Here is a 23,941-nt window from a genome sequence, read left to right as displayed (position 1 = left end):
GGTGATGTTGGTGCAGGAAAATCAGCGAAGTATGAGGAGGAATGTCAGTGATGTTAGTTGGGAATGTCGGTGATGTTGGTGCAGGAATGTCGGTGATATCGGTGGGTGAATGTTGGTGATGTTGATGGAGGAATGTCGATGATGTTGGAGGAGGAAAGTCAGTGATGATGGTGGGGGAATATAGGTGATGTTGGGGAAATGTCGGTGATGGACGACGAATGTCGGTGATGTTGTTGGGAGAATGTCGGTGATGGGGAGGAATGTCGGGGATGTTGGAGGAGGAATTTTGTTGATGCTGCTGGAGGAATGTCGGGGATGCTGGAGGAGGAATGTCGGTGATTTTGGTGGCGGAATGTCGGTGGTGTTGGTGGAGTAATGTCGATGATGTTGTTGGAGGAATGTCTGTGATGTTGGAGGATGAATGTCGATGATATTGGAGGAGGAATGTCGGTGATGGATGACGAATATCGGTGATGTTGTTGGGATAATGTCGGTGATGTGGAGGAATGTCGGTGATGTTGGAGGAGGAATTTTGTTGATGTTCCTGAAGGAATGTCGGTGGTGTTGCAGGAGGAATGTCGGTGATGTTGGAGGAGGTTTGTCGGTGATGCTGGAGGACGAATATCGGTGATGTGGCTGGAGGAATGACGGTGATGTTGGAGGAGGAATGTCGGTGATGTTGGTGGGGGAATGTCAGTGATGTTGGAGGAGGAATGTCTGTGATGTTGGTGGGGGAATGTCAGTGATGTTGATGGAGGAATGTCGATGAAGTTGATGGAGGAATGTTGGTGATGTTGGTGGAGGAATGTCGGGGATGCTGGAGGAGAAATGTCAGTGATGTTGGTGGAGGCATGTCAGTGATGTTGGAGGAGGAATTTCGGTGATTTTGTTGGCGGAATGTCGGTGGTGTTGGTGGAGGAATGTCGGTGATGTTGGAGGAGGATAGTCAGTGATGTTGGTGGAGGAATGTCAGTGATGTTGGGGGTGGAATGTCGGTGATGTTGATGGAGTAATGTCTGTGATGTTGTTGGAGGAATGTCGGTGATGTTGGAGGAGGAACGTCGATGATGTTGTTGGAGGAATATCTGTGATGTTGGAGGAGGAATGTCGGTGATGCTGGAGGAGGAATGTCGGTGATGATGGAGGAGGAATGTTGGTGATCTTGGTGTGGGAATGTCGGTGATGTTGTTGGAGGCATGTCTGTGATGTTGGAAGAGGAATGTTGGTGATGTTGAAGGAGGAATGTCAGTAATGTTGGAGGTGGAATGTTGGTGATGTTGGAGGAGGAATTTATGTGATGCTGGTGGAGGAATGTCTGTAATGTTGGAGGAGGACTGTCGGTGATGTTGGGGAGGATTGTCGGTGATGTTGGGGAGGATTGTCGGTGATGTCGGGGGGGAAGGTTGGTGATATTTTTGGAGGAATGTCGGTGATGCTGCTCGAGGAATGTTGGTGATGTTGGTGGGGAATGTCGGTGATGTTGGTGCAGGAAAATCAGTGAAGTATGAGGTGGAATGTCAGTGATGTTAGTCGGGAATGTCGGTGATATTGGTGGATTAATGTCGATGATGTTGATGGAGGAATGTCGATGATGTTGGAGGAGGAAAGTCAGTGATGATGGTGGGGGAATATAGGTGATGTTGTTGGGGGAATGTCGGTGATGGACGACGAATGTCGGTGATCTTGTTGGGAGAATGTCGGTGATGCGGAGGAATGTCGGTGATGTTGTAGGAGGAATTTTGTTGATGTTGCTGGAGGAATGTCGGTGGTGTTGCAGGAGGAATGTTAGTGATGTTGGAGGTGAAATGTCGGTGATGCTGGAGGACGAATGTCGGTGATGTGGGTGGAGGAATGTCAGTGAAGTTGGAGGCGGTTTGTCGGTGATGTTGGCGGAACAATGTCCATGATCTGAGTGGAGGAATTTTGGTGATGTTGGTGGAGCAATGCCGGGGAAGCTGGAGGAGAAATCTCTGTGATTTTGGTGGAGGCATGTCAGTGATGTTGTAGGACGAATGCCGGTGATTTTGGTGGCGGAATGTCGGTGGTGTTGCTGGAGGAATGTCGGTGATGTTGGAGGAGGATTGTTGGTGATGTTGGTGGAGGAATGTCAGTGATGTTGGAGGAGGGATTTCTGTGATGTTGGAGGAGGAATGTCGGTGATGTTGATGGAGGAATCTTGGTGATTTATGATGAGGAATGTCAGTGATGGAGGAGGAATGTCGGTGTCATTGATGGAGGAATGTCGGTGAAGTTGGTGGAGGCGTGTCGGTAATGTTGGAGTAGGAATGTCGGTGATGTTGGAGGAGGAATGTCGGTGATTTTGATGGAGGAATGTCTGTGATGTTGGAGGAGGTATGTCGGTGATGTTGGAGGAGGAATGTCTGTGATGTTGGAGGAGGAATGTCTGTGATGTTGGAGGAGTAATGTCGGTGATGTTGGAGGAGAAATGTCGGTGATGTTGGAGGAGGAATTTCGGTGATGCTGATGGAGGAATGTCTGTGATTTTGGAGGCTGAATGTTGGTGATGTTGGAGGAGGAATGTCGGTGATGTTGGAGGAGGATTGTCGGTGATGTTAGGGGAGGAATGTCGGAGATATTGGGGATAATTTCGGTGAAGTTTGTTGAGGAATGTCGATGATGTTGGAGGAGGAATGCCGGTGATGATGGTGGGGGAATATAGGTGATGTTCTTGGGGGAATGTCAGTGATAGGGAGGAATGTCGGTGATGTTGGAGGGGGAATTTTGTTGATGTTGCTGGAGGAATGTCGGTGGTGTTGCAGGAGGAATGTCGGTGATATTGGAGGAGAAATGTCGGTGATGCTGGAGGACGAATGTCGGTGATGTTGGAGGAGGTATGTCGGTGATGCTGGAGGATGAATGTCAGTGATGTGGGTGGAGGAATGTTGGTGATGTTGGTGGAGGACTGTCTGGGATGCTGGAGGAGAAATGTCTGTGATGTTGGTGGAGGCATGTCAGTGATGTTGGAGGAGGAATGTCGATGATTTTGGTGGCGGAATGTTGGTGGTGTTGGTGGAGGAATGTCAGTGATGTTGTAGGAGGATTGTTGGTGGAGGAATGTCGGTGATGTTGGAGGAGGGATTTCGGTGATGTTTGAAGAGGAATGTCGGTGATGTTGATGGAGGTATCTCGGTGATACATGATGAGGAATGCCAGTGATGTTGGAGTAGGAATGTCGGTGACATTGATGGAGGAATGTCGGTGAAGTTAGTGGAGGCGTGTCGGTAATGTTGGAGGAGGAATGTCGGTGATGTTGGAGGAGGAATATCGGTGATGTTGATGGAGGAATGTCTGTGATGTTGGCAGAGGTATGTCGGTGATGTTGGAGGAGGAATGTCGGTAATGTTGGAGAAGGAATGTCGGTGATGTTGGAGGAGGAATGTCTGTGATGTTGGAGGAGGAATGTCTGTGATGTTGGAGGTGTAATGTCGGTGATCTTGGAGGAGGAATGTCGGTGATGTTGGAGGAGGAAATTTGGTCATGTTAGGGGAGGAATGTCGGTGATATTGGGGGTAATGTCGGTGACGTTTGTTGAGGAATGTCGATGATGTTGGAGGAGGAATGCCGGTGATGTTGGAGTAGGAATGTCGGTGATGTTGATGGAGGAATGTCTGTGATGTTGGAGGAGGTATGTCAGTGATGTTGGAGGAGGAATGTCTGTGATGTTGGAGGAGGAATGGCTGTGATTTTGGAGGCCGAATGTTGGTGATGTTGGAGGAGGAATGTCGGTGATGTTGGAGGAGCAATGTCGGTGATGTTAGGGGAGGAATGTCGGTGATGTTGGGGGTAATGTCGGTGATGTTTGTTGAGGAATGTCGATAATGTTGGAGGAGGAATGCCGGTGATGATATTGGGGGAAAAAAGGTGATGTTGTTGGGGTAATGTCGGTGATGGACGACGAATGTCGGTGATGTTGTTGGGAGAATGTCGGTGATGGAGGTGGAGCAATGTCGGTGGTGTTGCAGGAGGAATGTGTGTGATGTTGGAGGGGGTATGTCTGTGATGCTGATGGAGTAATGTCTGTGGTGTTGGAGGAGGAATGTCGGTGATGTTGGAGGAGGAATGTCGATGGTGTTGCAGGAGGAATGGTAGTGATGTTGGAGGAGGAATGTCGATGATGTTGGAGGAGATTTGTCGGTGATGCTGGAGGAGGAATGTCGGTGATTTTGGAGGAGGTATGTTGGTGGTCTTGTTGTAGGAATTTCGGTCATGTTGGTGGAGGCATGTCAGTGATGTTGGTGGAGGAATGACGGTGATTTTGATGGCGGAATGTTGGTGGTGTTGATGGTGGAATGTCGGTGATGTTGGAGGAGGAATGTCGGTGATGTTGGAGGAGGAATGTCGGTGATGTTGGGGGAGGAATGTCGATGATGTTGGTGGAGGAATGTCTGTGATGTTGGAGGATCAATGTTGAAGACGTTGGAGGAAGAATGACAGTGAGTTTGGAGGAGGAATGTCTGTGATGTTGGAGGAGGAATATCGGTGATGCTGGAGGAGGAGTGTCGGTGATGTTGGAGGAGCAATGTTGGTGATCTTGATGTAGGAGTGTCGGTGATGTTGTTGGAGGCATGTCTGTGATGTTGGAGGAGGAATGTCGCTGATGTTGGAGGAGGAATGTCGGTGATGTTGGAGGAGGAATGTCGGTGATGTTGGAGGAGGAATGTCGGTGATGTTGGTGAGGAATGTCGGTGATGTGGGGGGCGAATTTTGGAGATGTTGTTTGAGAAATGTTGGTGATATTTTTGGAGGAATGTCGGTGATCCTGCTCGAGGAATATTGGTGATGTTGCTGGGGAATGTCGGTGATGTTGGTGCAGGAAAATCAGTGAAGTATGAGGAGGAATGTCAGTGATGTTAGTCGGGAATGTCGGTGATGTTGGTGCAGGAATGTCGGTGATATTGGTGGATGAATGTAAGTGATGTTGATGGAGGAATGTCAATGATGTTGGAGGAGGAAAGTCAGTGATGATGGTGGGGGAATATAGGTGATGTTGTTGGCGGAATGTCGGTGATGGACGACAAATGTCGGTTATGTTGTTGGGAGAATGTCGGTGATGGGGAGGAATGTCGGGGATGTTGGAGGAGGAACTTTTTTTGATGTTGCTGGCGGAATGACGGTGGTGTTGCAGGAGGAATGTCGTTGATGTTGGAGGAGAAATGTCGGTGATGCTGGAGGACGAATGTCGGTGATGTGGGTGGAGGAATGTCGGTGATGTTGGAGGAGGTTTGTCGGTGATGCTGGATGACAAATGTCGGTGATGTGGGTGGAGGAATGTTGGTGATGTTGGTGGAGGAATGTCGGGGAGGCTGGAGGAGAAATGTCTGTGATGTTGGTGGAGGCGTGTCAGTGATTTTGGAGGAGTAATGTCAGTGATTTTGTTGGCGGAATGTCGGTGGTGTTGGTGGAGGAATGTCGGTGATGTTGGAGGAGGAATGTCGGTGATGTTGGTGGGGAATGTCGGTGATGTTGGTGCAGGAATGTCGGTGATATTGGTGGATGAATGTCGGTGATGTTGATGGAGGAATGTCGATGATGTTGGAGGAGGAAAGTCGGTGATGATGGTCGGGGAATATAGGTGATGTTGGGGGAATGTCGGTGATGGACGACGAATGTCGGTGATGTTGGGAGAATGTCGGTGATTGGGAGGAATGTCGGTGATGTTGGAGGAGAAATGTCGGTGATGCTGGAAGACGAATGTCAGTGATGTGGGTGGAGGAATGTCGGTGATGTTGGAGGAGGTTTGTCGGTGATGCTGGAGGACGAATGTCAGTGATGTGGCTGGAGGAATGACGGTGATGTTGGAGGAGGAATGTCGGTGATGTTGGAGGAGGAATGTCTGTGATGTTGGTGGGGGAATGTCTGTGATGTTGGAGGAGGAATGTTTGTGATGTTGGTGGGGGAATGTCAGTGATGTTGAAGGAGGAATGTCGATGAAGTTGAAGGAGGAATGTTGGTGATGTTGGTGGAGGAATGTCGGGGATGCTGGAGGAGAAATGTCTGTGATGTTGATGGAGGCATGTCAGCGATGTTGGAGGAGGAATGTCGGTTATTTTGGTGGTGGAATGTCGGTGGTGTTGGTGGAGGAATGTTGGTGATGTTGGAGGAGGATAGTCGGTGATGTTGGTGGAGTAATGTCAGTGATGTTGGGGGAGTAATGTCGGTGATGCTGATGGAGTAATGTCTGTGATGTTGGAGGAGGAATGTCGGTGATGTTGGAGGAGGAATGTCGATGATGTTGTTGGAGGAATGTCTGTGATGTTGGAGGATGAATGTCGACGATGTTGGAGGAGGAATGTCGGTGATGTTGGAGGAGGAATATCTGTGATGTTGGAGGAGGAATGTCGGTGATGCTGGAGGAGGGATGTCGGTGATGATGGAGGAGGAATGTTGGTGATCTTGGTGTAGAAATGTTGGTGATGTTGTTGGAGGCATGTCTGTGATGTTGGAGGAGGAATGTTGGTGATGTTGGAGGAGGAATGTCGGTAATGTTAGAGGAGGAATGTTGGTGATGTTGGAGGAGGAATTTCAGTGATGCTGGTGGAGGAATGTCTGTGATGTTGGAGGAGGACTGTCGGTGATGTTGGAGGAGGAATGTCGGTGAAGTTGGGGAGGAATGTCGGTGATATTGGTGGATGAATGTCGGTGATGTTGATGGAGGAATGTCGATGATGTTGGAGGAGGAAAGTCGGTGATGATGGTGGGGGAATATAGGTGATGTTGTTGGGGGAATGTCGGTGATGGACGACGAATGTCAGTGATCTTGTTGGGAGAATGTAGGTGATGGGGAGGAATGTCGGTGATGTTGGAGGAGAAATGTCGGTGATGCTGGAGGACGAATGTCGGTGATGTGGGTGGAGGAATGTCAGTGATGTTGGAGGAGGTTTGTCGGTGATGCTGGAGGATGAATGTCGGTGATCTGGGGGAGGAATGTTGGTGATGTTGGTGCAGGAATATCGGGGATGCTGGAGGAGAAATGTCTGTGATGTTGGTGGAGGCATGTCAGTGATGTTGGAGGAGGAATGTCAGTGATATTGGTGGCGGAATGTCGGTGGTGTTGGTGGAGGAATGTCAGTGATATTGGAGGAGGATTGTTGGTGATGTTGGTGGAGGAATGTCGGTGATGTTGATGGAGGAATCTCGGTGATATATGATGAGGAATGTCAGTGATGTTGGAGGAGGAATGTCGGTGACATTGATGGAGGAATGTCTGTGAAGTTGGTGGAGGCATGTCGGTAATGTTGGAGGAGGAATGTCGGTGATCTTGGAGGAGGAATGTCGGTGATGTTGATGGAGGAATGTCTGTGATGTTGGAGGAGGTATGTCGGTGATGTTGGAGGAGGAATGTCTGTGATGTTGGAGGAGGAATGTCTGTGATGTTGGAGGAGTAATGTCAGTGATCTTGGAGGAGGAATGTCGGTGATGTTGGAGGAGGAAATTCGGTGATGTGAGGGGAGGAATGTCGGTGATATTGGGGGTAATGTCAGTGACGTTTGTTAATGAATGTCGATGATGTTGGAGGAGGAATGCCGGTGATGTTGCAGAAGGAATGTCGGTGATGTTGATGGAGGAATGTCTGTGATGTTGGAGGAGGTATGTCAGTGATGTTGGAGGAGGTATGTCTGTGATGTTGGAGGAGGAATGTCTGTGATTTTGGAGGCCGAATGTTGGTGATGTTGGAGGAGGAATGTCGGTGATGTTGGAGGAGCAATGTCGGTAATGTTAGGGGAGGAATGTCGGTGATATTGGGGGTAATGTCGGTGACGTTTGTTGAGGAATGTCGATGATGTTGGAGGAGGAATGCCGTTGATGATGGTGGGGGAATGTAGGTGATGTTGTTGGGGGAATGTCGGTGATGGACGACGAATGTCGGTGAAGTTGTTGGGAGAATGTCGGTGATGGAGGTGGAGGAATGTCGATGGTGTTGCAGGAGGAATGTGTGTGATGTTGGAGGAGGAATGCCGATGATGTTGGAGGAGGTTTGTCGGTGATGCTGGAGGACGAATGTCAGTGATGTTGGTGAAGTAATGTCAGTGATGTTGGAGGAGGTATGTCTGTGATGCTGATGGAGTAATGCCTGTGATGTTGGAGGAGGAATGTCGGTGATGTTGGAGGAGGAATGTCGATGGTCTTGCAGGAGGTATGTCAATGATGTTGGAGGAGGAATGTCGATGATGTTGGAGGAGGCTTGTCGGTGATGCTGGAGGAGGAATGTCAGTGATTTTGGAGGAGGAATGTTGGCGGTCTTGATGTAGGAATGTCGGTCATGTTGGTGGAGGCATGTCAGTGATGTTGGTGGAGGAATGACGGTGATTTTGATGGCGGAATGTCGGTGGTGTTGATGGTGGAATGTCGGTGATGTTGGAGGAGGAATGTCGGTGATGTTGGAGGAGGAATGTCGGTGATGTTGGGGGAGGAATGGCGATGATGTTGGTGGAGGAATGTCTGTGACGTTGGAGGATGAATGTCGAAGATGTTGGAGGAGCAATGTCAGTGAGTTTGGAGGAGGAATGTCTGTGATGTTGGAGGTGGAATGTCAGGGATGCTGGAGGAGGAGTGTCGGTGATGTTGGAGGAGCAATGTTGGTGATCTTGGTGTAGGAATGTCGGTGATGTTGTTGGAGGCATATCTGTGATGTTGGAGGAGGAATGTTGGTGATGTTGGAGGAGGAATGTCGGTGATGTTGGAGGAGGAATTTTGGTGACCTTGGTGTAGGAATATCAGAGATGTTGTTGGAGGCATGTCTGTGATGTTAGAGGAGGAATGTTGGTGATGTTGGAGGAGGAATGTCAGTAATGTTGGAGGAGGAATGTCGGTGATGTTGGAGGAGGAATTTCAGTGATGCTGATGGAGGAATGTCTGTGATGTTGGAGGAGGAATGTCGGTGATGTTGGAGGAGGAATGTCGGTAATGTTGGGGAGGAATGTCGGTGATGTGGGGGGCGAATTTTGGTGATGTTGTTTGAGGAATGTTTGTGATATTTTTGGAGGAATGTCGATGATGCTGCTCGAGGAATGTTGGTGATGTTGGTGGGGAATGTCGGTGATGTTGGTGCAGGTAAATCAGTGAAGTATGAGGAGGAATGTCAGTGATGTTAGTCGGGAATGTCAGTGATGTTGGTGCAGGAATGTCGGTGATATTGGTGGATAAATGTTGGTGATGTTGATGGAGGAATGTCAATGATGTTGGAGGAGGAAAGTCAGTGATGATGGTGGGGGAATATAGGTGATGTTGTTGTGGGAATGTCGGTGATGGACGACGAATGTCTGTTATGTTGTTGGGAGAATGTCGGTGATGGGGAGGAAAGTCGGGAATGTTGGAGGAGGAATTTTATTGATGTTGCTGGAGGAATGACGGTGGTGTTGCAGGAGGAATGTCGGTGATGCTGGAGGACGAATGTCGGTGATGTGGGTGGAGGAATGTCGGTGATGTTGCAGGAGGTTTGTCGCTGATGCTGGAGGATGAATGTCTGTGATGTGGGTGGAGGAATGTTGGTGATGTTGGTGGAGGAATGTCAGGGATGCTGGAGGAGAAATGTCTGTGATGTTGGAGGAGGAATGTCGGTGATGTTGGAGGAGGGATGTCGGTGATATTGGTAGATGAATGTCGGTGATGTTGATGGAGGAATGTCGATGATGTTGGAGGAGGAAAGTCAGTGATGATGGTGGGTGAATATAGGTGATGTTGTTGGCGGAATGTTGGTGATGGACGACGAATGTCGGTGATGTTGGGAGAATGTCGGTGATGGGGAGGAATGTCGGTGATGTTGGAGGAGGAATTTTGTTGATGTTGCTGGAGGAATGTCGGTGGTGTTGCAGGAGGAATGTCGGTGATGTTGGAGGAGAAATGTCGGGGATGCTGGAGGACGAATGTCGGTGATGTGGGTGGAGGAATGTCAGTGATGTTGGAGAAGGTTTGTCGGTGATGCTGGAGGACGAATGTCGGTGAAGTGGCTGGAGGAATGACGGTGATGTTGGAGGAGGAATGTCGGTGATGTTGGAGGAGGAATGTCAGTGATGTTGGAGGGGGATTGTCAGTGATGTTGATGGAGGAATGTCGATGAAGTTGATGGAGGAATGTTGGTGATGTTGGTGGAGGAATGTCGGAAATGCTGGAGGAGAAATGTCGGTGATGTTGGTGGAGGCATGTCAGTGATGTTGGAGGAGGAATGTCTGTGATTTTGGTGGCGGAATGTCGGTGGTGTTGGTGGAGGAATGTCGGTGATGTTGGAGGAGGAATATCTGTGATGTTGGAGGAGGAATGTCGGTGATGCTGGAGGAGGAATGTCGGTGATGATGGAGGAGGAATGTTGGTGATCTTGGTGTAGGAATGTCGGTGATGTTGTTGGAGGCATGTCTGTGATGTTGGAGGAGGAATGTTGGTGATGTTGGAGGAGGAATGTCGGTAATTTTGGAGGAGGAATGTTGGTGATGTTGGAGGAGGAATTTCAGTGATGCTGGTGGAGGAATGTCTGTGATGTTGGAGGAGGAAAGTCGGTGATGTTGGAGGAAGAATGTCGGTGGTGTTGGGGGGGAATGTCAGTGATGTGGGGGGGGATTGTTGGTGATGTTGGTTGAGGAATGTTGGTGATATTTTCAGAGGAATGTCGGTGATGCTGCTCGAGGAATATTGGTGAGGTTGGTGGGGAATGTCGGTGATGTTGGTGCAGGAAAATCAGTGAAGTATGAGGTGGAATGTCATTGATGTTAGTCGGGAAAGTCGGTGATGTTGGTGCAGGAATGTCGGTGATATTGGTGGATGAATGTCGGTGATGTTGATGGAGGAATGTCAATGATGTTGGAGGAGGAAAGTCAGTGATGATGGTGGGGGAATATAGGTGATGTTGTTGGGGGAATGTCGGTGATGTTGATGGAGGAATGTCGGCGGTGTGTTGCAGGTGAAATGTCGGTGATGTTGTTGGAGGAATGTCGGCGATGTTTCAGGAGGAATGTCAGTGATGTTGGTGGAGGAATGTCAGTGATGTTGGTGGAGGAATGACGGTGATTTTGGTGGCGGAATGTCAGTGGTGTTGATGGTGGAATGTTGGTGATGTTGGAGGAGGAATGTCGGTGATGTTGGAGGAGGAATGTCGATGATGTTGGGGGAAGAATGTCGATGATGTTGGTGGAGGAATGTCTGTGATGTTGGAGGATGAATGTCGATGATGTTGATGGAGGAATGTTGTTGATGTTGCTGGAGGAATGTCGGGGATGCTGGAGGAGATATGTCGGTGATGTTGGTGGAGGAATTTTAGTGATGTTGGAGGAGGAATGTCGGTGATTTTGGTGACGGAATGTCGATGATGTTGGAGGAGGAAAGTCAGTGATGATGGTGGGGGAATATAGGTGATGTTGTTGGGGGAATGTCGGTGACGGACGACGAATGTCGATGATGTTGTTGGGAGAATGTCAGTGATGGAGGTGGAATGTCTGTGATGCTGGAGGACGAATGTTGTTGATGTTGGTGGCGGAATGTCGATGGTGTTCCAGGAGGAATGTCGGTGGTGTTGGAGGAGGTATGTCTGTGATGTTGGTGGGGGAATGTCAGTGATGTTGGTGGAGGAATGTTGATGATGTTAGAGGAGGAATGTTGGTGATGCTGGAGGAGAAATGTCAGTGATGTTGGTGGAGGAATGTCGGTGTTGTTAATGGAGGAAAGTCGGTGATGTTGGAGGAGGAATGTGTGTGATGTTGGAGGAGGAATGTCGGTCATGTTGGAGGAGTAATTTTGGTGATGTTGGAGGTGGAATTTCTGTGAAGCTGATTAAGGAATGTCTGTGATTTTGGAGGAGAAATGTCGGTGATGTTGGGGGAGGAATGTCGGTGATGTTGGGGGGGAATTTCGGTGATGTTAGTTGAGGAATGTCGGTGATGTTGGTGGAGGAATTTGGGTGATATTGGGCGACGAATGTTGGTGATGTTGGTGGTGAATGTCGGTAATGTTGGTGCAGGAATGTTGGTGATATTGTTGGATGAATGTCAGTGATGTTGATGGAGGAATGTCGATGATGTTGGAGGAGGAATGTCGGTGATGATCGTGGGGGAATGTAGGTGATATTGTTGGGGGAATGTCAGTGATGTTGATGGGGGAATGTCGGCAGTGTGTTGCAGGAGAAATGTCGGTGATGTTGACGGAGGAATGCCGCTGGTGTTGGAGGAGGAATGTCGGTGATGTTGTTGGAGGAATGTCGGCGATGTTTCAGGAGGAATGTCGGTGTTGTTGGTGGAGGAATGTCAGTGATGTTGCTGGAGGAATGACGGTGATTTTGGTGGCGGAATGTCGGTGGTGTTGATGGTGGAATGTCGGTGATGTTGGAGGAGGAATGTCAGTGATGTTGGAGGAGGAATGTCGATGATGTTGGGGGAAGAATGTCGATGATGTTGGTGGAGGAATGTCTGTGATGTTGGAGGATGAATGTCGATGATGTTGATGGAGGAATGTTGGTGATGTTGGTGGAGGAATGTCGGGGATGCTGGAGGCGATATGTCGGAGACGTTGGTGGAGGAATTTTAGTGATGTTGGAGGAGGAATGTCGGTGATTTTGGTGGCGGATTGTCGGTGGTGTTGGTGGAGGAATGTCGGTGATGTTGGAGGAGGATAGTCGGTGATGTTGGTGGAGGAATGCCTGTGATGTTGGGGGAGGAATGTCGGTGATGTTGATGGACGAATGTCTGTGATGTTGGAGGAGGAATGTCTGTGATGTTGGAGGAGGAATGTCGGTGATGCTGGAGGAGGAATTTCGGTGATGTTGGAGGAGGAATGTTGGTGATCTTGGTGTAGGAATTTCGGTGATGTTGTTGGAGGCATGTCTGTGATGTTGGAGGAGGAATGTTGATGATGTTGGAGGAGGAATGTCGGTAATGTTTGTGGAGGAATGTTGGGGATGTTGGAGGAGGAATTTCAGTGATGCTGATGGAGGAATGTCTGTGATGTTGGAGGAGGAATGTCGGTGCTGTTGTAGGAGGAATGTCGATGATGTTGGGGAGGAATTTCGGTGATGTCGGGGGGGAATGTTGGTGATGTTAGAGGAATGTTGGTGATATTTTTGGAGGAATGTCGGTGATGTTGGTGCAGGAATGTCGGTGATATTGGTGGATGAATGTCGGTGATGTTGGTGGAGGAATGTCGGTGATGTTGGAGGAGGAACGTCTGTCATGTTGCTGGGGGAATGTCAGTGATGTTGGAGGAGGAATGTCTGTGATGTTGGTGGTGGATTGTCAGTGATGTTGGAGTGGGAATGTCGGTGATTTTGGTGCTGGATTGTCAGTGGTGTTGGTGGAGGAATGTCGGTGATGTTGGAGGAGGATAGTCGGTGATGCTGGTGGAGGATTGTCAGTGATGTTGGGGGATGAATGTCGATGATGTTGGAGGAGGAATGTCGGTGAGGTTGGAGGAGGAATGTCTGTGATGCTGGAGGAGGAATGTCGGTGATGCTGGAGGAGGAATTTCGGTGATGTTGGAGGAGTAATGTTGGTGATCTTGGTGTAGGAATGTCGGTGATGTTGTTGGAGGCATGTCTGTGATGTTGGAGGAGGAATGTTGGTGATATTTTTGGAGGAATATCGGTGATGCTGGTCGAGGAATGTTGGTGATGTTGGTGGGGAATGTCGGTGATGTTGGTGCAGGGAAATCGGTGATATTGGTGGATGAATGTCGGTGATGTTGATGGAGGAATGTCGATGATGTTGGAGGAGGAAAGTCGGTGATGATGGTGGGGGAATATAGGTGATGTTGTTGGGGGAATGTCGGTGATGGACGACGAATGTCGGTGATGTTGGGAGAATGTCGGTGATGGGGAGGAATGTCGAAAATGTTGGAGGAGGAATTTTGTTGATGTTGCTGGAGGAATGTCGGTGGTGTTGCAGGAGGAATGTCGGTGATGTTGGAGGAGAAATGTCAGTGATGCTGGAGGACGAATGTCGATGATGTGGGTGGAGGAATGTTGGTGATGTTGGAGGAGGTTTGTCGGTGATGCTGGAGGACGAATGTCAGTGATGTGGGTGGAGGAATGTTGGTGATGTTGGTGATGTTGGTGGAGGAATGTCGGGGATGCTGAAGGAGAAATGTCTGTGATGTTGGTGGAGGCATGTCAGTGATGTTGGAGGAGGAATGTCGATGGTTTTGGTGGCGGAATGTCAGTGTTGTTGGTGGAGGAATGTCGGTGAATTTGGAGGAGGCATATCGGTGATGTTGATGGGGGAATGTCGGTGATGTTAACGGAGGAATGTCGGTGGTGTTGACGGAGGAATGTCGGTGATGTCGGTGGGGGAATGTGGATGATATTGGTGGAATTATGTCAGTGATGTTGGATAAGGAATGTCAGTGATGTTGATGGAGGCATGTCGGTGATCTTAGTGGGGGAATGTCGGTGATGTTGGAGGAGGAATGTTGGTGATGAATGACGAATATCGGTGATGTTGGGAGAAATTCGGTGAAGGAGGAGGAATGTCGGTGATGTTGGTGGAGTCATGTCAGTGATGTTGGTGGATGAATGTTGATGATGTTGATGAAGGAATGTTGGTGATGTTGGTGGAGGAATGTCGGGGAAGCTGGAGGAAAAATGTCGGTGATGCTGGATGAGAAATGTCGGTGATGTTGATGGAGGAATGTTGATGATGTTGATGGAGGAATGTCGGTGATGTTGATGGAGGAATGTCAATGATGTTGGAGGAGGAAAGTCAGTGATGATGGTGGGGGAATATAGGTGATGTTGTTGGGGGAATGTCGGTGATGTTGATGGAGGAATGTCGGCGGTGTGTTGCAGGAGAAATGTCGGTGATGTTGTTGGAGGAATGTCGGCGATGTTTCAGGAGGAATGTCAGTGATGTTGGTGGAGGAATGTCAGTGATGTTGGTGGAGGAATGACGGTGATTTTGGTGGCGGAATGTCAGTGGTGTTGATGGTGGAATGTTGGTGATGTTGGAGGAGGAATGTCGGTGATGTTGGAGGAGGAATGTCGATGATGTTGGGGGAAGAATGTCGATGATGTTGGTGGAGGAATGTCTGTGATGTTGGAGGATGAATGTCGATGATGTTGATGGAGGAATGTTGTTGATGTTGCTGGAGGAATGTCGGGGATGCTGGAGGAGATATGTCGGTGATGTTGGTGGAGGAATTTTAGTGATGTTGGAGGAGGAATGTCGGTGATTTTGTTGACGGAATGTCGATGATGTTGGAGGAGGAATGCCGGTGATGATGGTGGGGGAATGTAGGTGATGTTGTTGGGGGAATGTCGGTGACGGACGACGAATGTCGATGATGTTGTTGGGAGAATGTCAGTGATGGAGGTGGAATGTCTGTGATGCTGGAGGACGAATGTTGTTGATGTTGGTGGCGGAATGTCGATGGTGTTCCAGGAGGAATGTCGGTGGTGTTGGAGGAGGTATGTCTGTGATGTTGGTGGGGGAATGTCAGTGATGTTGGTGGAGGAATGTTGATGATGTTAGAGGAGGAATGTTGGTGATGCTGGAGGAGAAATGTCAGTGATGTTGGTGGAGGAATGTCGGTGTTGTTAATGGAGGAAAGTCGGTGATGTTGGAGGAGGAATGTGTGTGATGTTGGAGGAGGAATGTCGGTCATGTTGGAGGAGTAATTTTGGTGATGTTGGAGGTGGAATTTCTGTGAAGCTGATTAAGGAATGTCTGTGATTTTGGAGGAGAAATGTCGGTGATGTTGGGGGAGGAATGTCGGTGATGTTGGGGGGGAATTTCGGTGATGTTAGTTGAGGAATGTCGGTGATGTTGGTGGAGGAATTTGGGTGATATTGGGCGACGAATGTTGGTGATGTTGGTGGTGAATGTCGGTAATGTTGGTGCAGGAATGTTGGTGATATTGTTGGATGAATGTCAGTGATGTTGATGGAGGAATGTCGATGATGTTGGAGGAGGAATGTCGGTGATGATCGTGGGGGAATGCAGGTGATATTGTTGGGGGAATGTCAGTGATGTTGATGGGGGAATGTCGGTAGTGTGTTGCAGGAGAAATGTCGGTGATGTTGACGGAGGAATGCCGCTGGTGTTGGAGGAGGAATGTCGGTGATGTTGTTGGAGGAATGTCGGCGATGTTTCAGGAGGAATGTCGGTGTTGTTGGTGGAGGAATGTCAGTGATGTTGCTGGAGGAATGACGGTGATTTTGGTGGCGGAATGTCGGTGGTGTTGATGGTGGAATGTCGGTGATGTTGGAGGAGGAATGTCAGTGATGTTGGAGGAGGAATGTCGATGATGTTGGGGGAAGAATGTCGATGATGTTGGTGGAGGAATGTCTGTGATGTTGGAGGATGAATGTCGATGATGTTGATGGAGGAATGTTGGTGATGTTGGTGGAGGAATGTTGGGGATGCTGGAGGCGATATGTCGGAGACGTTGGTGGAGGAATTTTAGTGATGTTGGAGGAGGAATGTCGGTGATTTTGGTGGCGGATTGTCGGTGGTGTTGGTGGAGGAATGTCGGTGATGTTGGAGGAGGATAGTCGGTGATGTTGGTGGAGGAATGCCTGTGATGTTGGGGGAGGAATGTCGGTGATGTTGATGGACGAATGTCTGTGATGTTGGAGGAGGAATGTCTGTGATGTTGGAGGAGGAATGTCGGTGATGCTGGAGGAGGAATTTCGGTGATGTTGGAGGAGGAATGTTGGTGATCTTGGTGTAGGAATTTCGGTGATGTTGTTGGAGGCATGTCTGTGATGTTGGAGGAGGAATGTTGATGATGTTGGAGGAGGAATGTCGGTAATGTTTGTGGAGGAATGTTGGGGATGTTGGAGGAGGAATTTTAGTGATGCTGATGGAGGAATGTCTGTGATGTTGGAGGAGGAATGTCGGTGCTGTTGTAGGAGGAATGTCGATGATGTTGGGGAGGAATTTCGGTGATGTCGGGGGGGAATGTTGGTGATGTTGTTAGAGGAATGTTGGTGATATTTTTGGAGGAATGTCGGTGATGTTGGTGCAGGAATGTCGGTGATATTGGTGGATGAATGTCGGTGATGTTGGTGGAGGAATGTCAGTGATGTTGGAGGAGGAACGTCTGTCATGTTGCTGGGGGAATGTCAGTGATGTTGGAGGAGGAATGTCTGTGATGTTGGTGGTGGATTGTCAGTGATGTTGGAGTGGGAATGTCGGTGATTTTGGTGCTGGATTGTCAGTGGTGTTGGTGGAGGAATGTCGGTGATGTTGGAGGAGGATAGTCGGTGATGCTGGTGGAGGATTGTCAGTGATGTTGGGGGATGAATGTCGATGATGTTGGAGGAGGAATGTCGGTGAGGTTGGAGGAGGAATGTCTGTGATGCTGGAGGAGGAATGTCGGTGATGCTGGAGGAGGAATTTCGGTGATGTTGGAGGAGTAATGTTGGTGATCTTGGTGTAGGAATGTCGGTGATGTTGTTGGAGGCATGTCTGTGATGTTGGAGGAGGAATGTTGGTGATATTTTTGGAGGAATATCGGTGATGCTGGTCGAGGAATGTTGGTGATGTTGGTGGGGAATGTCGGTGATGTTGGTGCAGGGAAATCGGTGATATTGGTGGATGAATGTCGGTGATGTTGATGGAGGAATGTCGATGATGTTGGAGGAGGAAAGTCGGTGATGATGGTGGGGGAATATAGGTGATGTTGTTGGGGGAATGTCGGTGATGGACGACGAATGTCGGTGATGTTGGGAGAATGTCGGTGATGGGGAGGAATGTCGAAAATGTTGGAGGAGGAATTTTGTTGATGTTGCTGGAGGAATGTCGGTGGTGTTGCAGGAGGAATGTCGGTGATGTTGGAGGAGAAATGTCAGTGATGCTGGAGGACGAATGTCGATGATGTGGGTGGAGGAATGTTGGTGATGTTGGAGGAGGTTTGTCGGTGATGCTGGAGGACGAATGTCAGTGATGTGGGTGGAGGAATGTTGGTGATGTTGGTGATGTTGGTGGAGGAATGTCGGGGATGCTGAAGGAGAAATGTCTGTGATGTTGGTGGAGGCATGTCAGTGATGTTGGAGGAGGAATGTCGATGGTTTTGGTGGCGGAATGTCAGTGTTGTTGGTGGAGGAATGTCGGTGAATTTGGAGGAGGCATATCGGTGATGTTGATGGGGGAATGTCGGTGATGTTAACGGAGGAATGTCGGTGGTGTTGACGGAGGAATGTCGGTGATGTCGGTGGGGGAATGTGGATGATATTGGTGGAATTATGTCAGTGATGTTGGATAAGGAATGTCAGTGATGTTGATGGAGGCATGTCGGTGATCTTGGTGGGGGAATGTCAGTGATGTTGGAGGAGGAATGTTGGTGATGAATGACGAATATCGGTGATGTTGGGAGAAATTCGGTGAAGGAGGAGGAATGTCGGTGATGTTGGTGGAGTCATGTCAGTGATGTTGGTGGATGAATGTTGATGATGTTGATGAAGGAATGTTGGTGATGTTGGTGGAGGAATGTCGGGGAAGCTGGAGGAAAAATGTCGGTGATGCTGGATGAGAAATGTCGGTGATGTTGATGGAGGAATGTTGATGAGGTTGATGGAGGAATGTCGGTGATTTTGGTGGTGGAATGTCAGTGGTGTTGGTGGAGGAATGTCAGTGATGTTGGAGGAGGCATGTCGGTGATGTTGATGGAGGAATGTCGGTGATTGTGGAGGAATGTCAGTGATGTTGGCGGAGGAATCTCGGTGTTGTTGGTGTAGGAATGTCATTGATGTGGGAGGAGGAATGTCGGTGATGTTGGTGGAGGAATGTCGGTGATGTCGGTGGGGGAATGTGGATGACGTTGGTGGAGGTATGTCGTGATGTTGGAGGAGGAATGTCAGTGATGTTGATGGAGGCATGTCGGTGATCTTGGCGCGGGAATGTCGGTGATGTTAACGGAGGAATGTCGGTCGTGTTGATGGAGGAATGTCGGTGATGTTGGAGGAGAATGTGGGTGATGTTGGTGGATGAATTTCAGTGTTGTTGGTGGAGGAATGTCAGTGATGTTGATGGAGGCATGTCGGCGATGTTGGTGGGGGAATGTCGGTGATGTTGGACGAGGAATGTTGATGATCTTGGTGGAGGAATGTCGGTGAAGTTGGAGGAGGAATGTCGGTGATGTTGGTGGATGAATTTCAGTGATGTTGGAGGAGGAATGTCAGTGATGTTGATGGAGGAAAGTCGGTGATTTTGGAGGCGGAATGTCGGCGATTTTGGTGGAGGAGTGTCGGTGATGTTGGAGGAGGAATGTCGGTGATGTTGGTGGAGGAATGTCGGTGATGTTGGAGGAGGAATCTCGGTGATGTTGGAAGAGGAATGTCGGTGATGTTGTTGGAGGCATGTCTGTGATGTTGGAGGAGGAATGTCGGTAATGTTGGTGGAGGAATGTTGGGGATGTTGGGGAGGAATTTCTGTGATGCTGATGGAGGATTGTCTGTGATGTTGGAGGAGGAATGTCGGTGCTGTTGGCGGAGGAATGTCGGTGATTTTGGGGAGGAATGTCGGTATTGTTGGTGGAGGAATGTTGGGGATGTTGGAGGAGGAATTTCTGTGATGCTGATGGAGGATTGTCTGTGATGTTGGAGGAGGAATGTCGGTGCTGTTGGCGGAGGAATGTCGGTGATGTTGGGGAGGAATGTCGGTGATGTGGGGGGGAATGTTGGTGGTGTTGTTTGAGGAATGTTGGTGATACTTTTGGAGGAATGTCGGTGATTTTGGTGCAGGAATGTCGGTGATATTGGTGGATGAATGTCGGTGATGTTGATGAAGGAATGTCGATGATGTGGGTGGAGGAATGTCAGTGATGTTGGAGGAGGAACATCTGTGATGTTGCTGGGGGAATGTCAGTAATGTTGGAGGAGGAATGTCTGTGATGTTTGTGGTGGATTGTCAGTGATGTTGGAGGAGGAATGTTGGTGATTTTGGTGCTGGAATGCCAGTGGTGTTGGTGGAGGAATGTCGGTGATGTTGGAGGAGGATAGTCGGTGATGCTGATGGAGGATTGTCAGTGATGTTGGGGGAGGAATGTCGGTGATGTTGATGGAGGAATGTCGGTGGTGTTGACGGAGGAATGTCGGTGATGTCGGTGGGGGAATGCGGATGATATTGGTGGAGTTATGTCAGTGATGTTGGATAAGGAATGTCAGTGATGTTGATGGAGGCATGTCGGTGATCTTGGTGGGGGAATGTCGGTGATGTTGGAGGAGGAATGTTGGTGATGAATGACGAATGTCGGTGATGTTGTTGGGACAAAGTAGGTGATGGAGGAGGAATGTCGGTGATGTTGGTGGAGGCATGTTAGTGATGATGGTGGATGAATGTTGATGATGTTGATGAAGGAATGTTGGTGATGTTGGTGGAGGAATGTCGGGGAAGCTGGAGCAAAAATGTCGGTGATGCTGGAGGAGAAATGTCGGTGATGTTGATGGAGGAATGTTGATGATGTTGATGGAGGAATGTCGGTGATTTTGGTCGTGGAATGTCAGTGGTGTTGGTGGAGGAATGTCTGTGATGTTGGAGGAGGCATGTCGCTGATGTTGTTGGAGGAATGTCAGTGATGTTGGTGGAGGAATGTCGGTGATGGTGGAGGAATGTCGGTGATGTTGGCGGAGGAATTTCGGTGATGTTGGTGTAGGAAAGTCAGTTATGTGGGAGGAGGAATGTCGGTGATGTTGGTGGAGGAATGTCAGTGATGTCGGTGGGGGAATGTGGATGATGTTGGTGGAGGTATGTCAGTGATGTTGGAGGAGGAATGTCAGTGATGTTGATGGAGGCATGTCGGTGATCTTGGTGGGGCAATGTTAGTGATGTTAACGGAGGAATATCGGTCATGTTGATGGAGGAATATCGGTGATGTTGGAGGAGAATGTGGGTGATGTTGGTGGATGAATTTCAGTGTTGTTGGTGGAGGAATGTCAGTGATGTTGCAGGAGGAATGATGGCGATGATGGTGGGGGAATGTCGGTGATGTTGGAGGAGGAATGTTGGTGATCTTTGTGGAGAAATGTCGGCGATGTTGGAGGAGGAATGTCGGTGATGTTGGTGGATGAATTTCAGTGATGTTGGAGGAGGAATGTCAGTGATGTTGATGGAGGAAAGTCGGTGATTTTGGAGGCGGAATGTCGGCGATTTTGGCGGAGGAATGTCGGTGATGTTAGAGGAGGAATGTCGGTGATGTTGGTGGAGGAATGTCGGTGATGTTGGAGGCGGAATTTCAGTGATCACAGAATCACAGAAACCCCACAGTGCAGATAGAGGCCATTTCAGCCCATCGAGCCTGCACCGACACATATCCCACCCGATCCCCGTAACCCCTACACCAACACATATCCCACCCTATCCCCGTAACCCCATGTATTTAATCCCCCTAACACTAAGGGTCAATTTATCATAGCCAATCAACCTAACCCGCACATCTTTGGACTGTGGGAGGAAACCGGAGCACCCGGAGGAAACCCACGCAAACACGGGGAGAATGTGCAAACTCCACACAGACAGTCGCCCGAGGCCGGATTCGAACCCGGGTCCCTGGTGCTGTGAGGCAACAGTGCTAACCACGATGCCACCGATGTTGGAGGAGGAATGTCGGTGATGTTGGAGGAGGAATTTCGGTGATGTTGGAGGAGGAATGTTGATGATGTTAGAGGAGGAATGTCGGTAATTTTGGTGGAGGAATGTCAGTGATGTTAGAGGAGGAATGTCGGTGATGTTGGAGGAGGAATGTCGGTAATGTTGGTGGAGGAATGTTGGGGATGTTGGAGGAGGAATTTCAGTGATGCTGATGGAGGAATGTCTGTGATGTTGGAGGAGGAATGTCGGTGCTGTTGGCGGAGGAATGTCGGTGATGTATGGGAGGAATGTCGGTGATGTGCGGGGGGAATATTGGTGAAGTTGTTTGAGGAATGTTGGTGATATTTTTGGAGGAATGTCGGTGATGTTGGTGCAGGAATGTCGGTGATATTGGTGGATGAATGTCGGTGATGTTGATGAAGGAATGTAGATGATGTGGGTGGAGGAATGTCTGTGATGTTGGTGGAGGAATGTCAGTGATGTTGGAGGAGGAACGTCTGTGATGTTGCTGGGGGAATGTCAGTGATGTTGGAGGAGAAATGTCTGTGATGTTGGTGGTGGATTGTCAGTGATGTTGGAGGAGGAATGTCGGTGATTTTGGTGCTGGAATGTCGGTGGTGTTGGTGCAGGAATGTCGGTGATGTTGGAGGAGATTTGTCGGTGATGTTGGAGGAGGATTGTCAGTGATGTTGGGGGAGGAATGTCGGTGATGTTGATGGAGGAATTTCTGTGATGTTGGAGGAGGAATGTCGGTGATGTCGGAGGAGGAATGTCGATGATGTTGTTGGAGGAATGTCTGTGATGTTGGAGGATGAATGTCGATGATGTTGGAGGAGGAATGTCGGTGAGGTTGGAGGAGGAATGTCTGTGATGTTGGAGGAGGAATGTCGGTAATGCTGGAGGAGGAATTTCGGTGATGTTGGAGGAGTAATGTTGGTGATCTTGGTGTAGGAATGTCAGTGATGCTGGAGGACGAATGTCATTGATGTGGGTGGAGGAATGTCGGTGATGTTGGAGGAGGTTGTCAGTGATGCTGGAGGACGAATGTCGGTGATGTGGGTGGAGGAATGTTGGTGATGTTGGTGGAGGAATGTCGGGGATGCTGGAGGAGAAATGTCTGTGATGTTGGTGGAGGCATGTCCGTGATGTTGGAGGAGGAATGTCGATGATTTTGGTGGCGGAATGTCAGTGGTGTTGGTGGAGGAATGTCGGTGAAGTTAACGGAGGAATGTCGGTGGTGTTGACGGAGGAATGTCGGTGATGTCGGTGGGGGAATGTGGATGATATTGGTGGAGTTATGTCAGTGATGTTGGATAAGGAATGTCAGTGATGTTGATGGAGGCATGTCGGTGATCTTGGTGGGGGAATGTCGGTGATGTTGGAGGAGGAATGTTGGTGATGAATGACGAATGTCAGTGATGTTGTTGGGAGAAAGTCGGTGAAGGAGGAGGAATGTCGGTGATGTTGGTGGAGGCATGTCAGTGATGTTGGTGGATGAATGTTGATGATGTTGATGAAGGAATGTTGGTGATGTTCGTGGAGGAATGTCGGCGATTTTGCAGAGGAATGTCGGTTATGTTGGAGGAGGAATGTCGGTGATGTTGGTGGAGGAATGTCGGTGATGTTGGAGGAGGAATTTCAGTGATGTTGGAGGAGGAATGTCGGTGATGTTGGAGGAGGAATTTCGGTGATGTTGGAGGAGGAATGTCGGTGATGTTGGAGGAGGAATTTTGGTGATGTTGGAGGAGGAATGTCGGTAATGTTGGTGGAGGAATGTCGGTGATGTTGGTGGAGGAAAGTCGGTGATGTTGTTGGAGGCATCTCTGTGATGCTGGAGGAGGAATTTCGGTTATGTTGGAGGAGGAATGTTGATGATGTTGGCGGAGGAATGTCGGTAATGTTGGTGGAGGAATGTCGGTGATGTTGTTGGAGGCATCTCTTTGATGTTGGAGGAAGAATGTCGGTGCTGTTGGTGGAGGAATGTCGGTGATGTTGGGGAGGAATATCGGTGATTGGGGGGGAATGTTGGTGATGTTGTTTGAGGAATGTTGGTGATATTTTTGGAGGAATGTCGGTGATGTTGGTGCAGGAATGTCGGTGATATTTGTGGATGAATGTCGGTGATGTTGATGAAGGAATGTCAATGATGTGGGTGGAGGAATGTCGGTGATGTTGGTGGAGGAATGTCGGTGATGTTGGAGGGGGAACGTCTGTGATGTTGGTGGTGGATTGTCAGTAATGTTGGAGGAGGAATGTTGGTGCTTTTGGTGCTGGAATGTCGGTGGTGTTGGTGGAGGAATGTCGGTGATGTTGGAGGAGGATAGTCGGTGATGTTGGTGGAGGATTGTCAGTGATGTTGGGGGAGGAATGTCGGTGATGTTGATAGAGGATGGCCTGTGATGTTGGAGGAGGAATGTCGG

This window comes from Somniosus microcephalus, chromosome 12 (genome assembly GCF_052327205.1).
Source record: "Somniosus microcephalus isolate GS21.2 chromosome 12, FLI_Smic_1.0, whole genome shotgun sequence".
Classification (NCBI taxonomy): Eukaryota; Metazoa; Chordata; class Chondrichthyes; order Squaliformes; family Somniosidae; genus Somniosus; species Somniosus microcephalus.
This window is presented reverse-complemented; position numbering follows the sequence as displayed.